This window comes from Propithecus coquereli, unplaced genomic scaffold (assembly GCF_000956105.1).
Source record: "Propithecus coquereli isolate 6110/MARCELLA unplaced genomic scaffold, Pcoq_1.0 Scaffold5, whole genome shotgun sequence".
Lineage (NCBI taxonomy): Eukaryota > Metazoa > Chordata > Mammalia > Primates > Indriidae > Propithecus > Propithecus coquereli.
This window is the reverse complement of record NW_012150840.1, coordinates 5,020,841-5,021,638: the sequence shown is the minus strand read 5'-3', so window position 1 is coordinate 5,021,638 and position 798 is coordinate 5,020,841. Positions and strand designations below refer to the sequence as shown.

Below are 798 nucleotides of genomic sequence, written 5' to 3'. Positions count from 1 at the left end.
TATAAAAGGTTGGGCAACTACTGGATATGGAGAATTCTTTCTGCAGGTCTTTTTTCCTTCACTTCCAATTCCTATAAGCTGAAAAAGTCAGTCCAGTAGATCCTCATTGCCCTGACACTTACCAAAGGGGAAGCAGCCTGAATTACTGAACCAATCAAGTGTTTATCAACCACTGGTAATGTACAGAACCCAGAAATACATAACCTGCTGCATCACATATCTGGAAACTGGGAGTTCCACAAGCCCTGAACTCAGAGTGAAGACACAGAAAAAGGTCTCGAAGGCCCCTGAATCAAATCGTTCTCACAGCTCTCCTCAAATCCTCTGGGCCTCCCCTCCACTGCATCGTTCTTTATCACAGTCTAGTGCAACATTAACTCTCCTGTTCTATGTTCAGAGTCACGGATCTTGCAATGTTGACATTACAGAATATCACTCTGGTCAACTATGTTTATAATATGCTAATTGAGATAGTGATCAAGGACCTGGATGTCCAGTAAGATGCACCATAGGGTAGGAAATAAGGCCTGTGAGAATTCAGGGGCCCCAGCATCAGTTAAGTTTCCAGGGGCCCAGTAGTCTGGGGCATGCCAGGGCTTCTTCTCTAAGATCAAGTTGTTCAATCTTGTAGCTCTATAGCTAAGAAAGAGACACAGCCCTGGATGGGCCTCTGGGGGTTTCAGAGGCAGTCTATGCTATACTTGGGATTATTGCTCAGATCCATCTCTCAGAAGGCTGTCAATGCTGGGGAGGCCTAGAGAAGAAGAGCACTGCAGCAGGTGGGCCCAAGTGCCCTGC

At 46.2% G+C, this 798-nt stretch overlaps 1 protein-coding gene across 1 annotated transcript in view; it reads right to left on the bottom strand.

Moving 5' to 3' along the window:
• SYNE2 (spectrin repeat containing, nuclear envelope 2) overlaps nucleotides 1-798 on the bottom strand; it is a 295,242-nt gene that overhangs the window by 135,339 nt on the left and 159,105 nt on the right. The gene's annotated exons all lie outside the window — the stretch shown is intronic.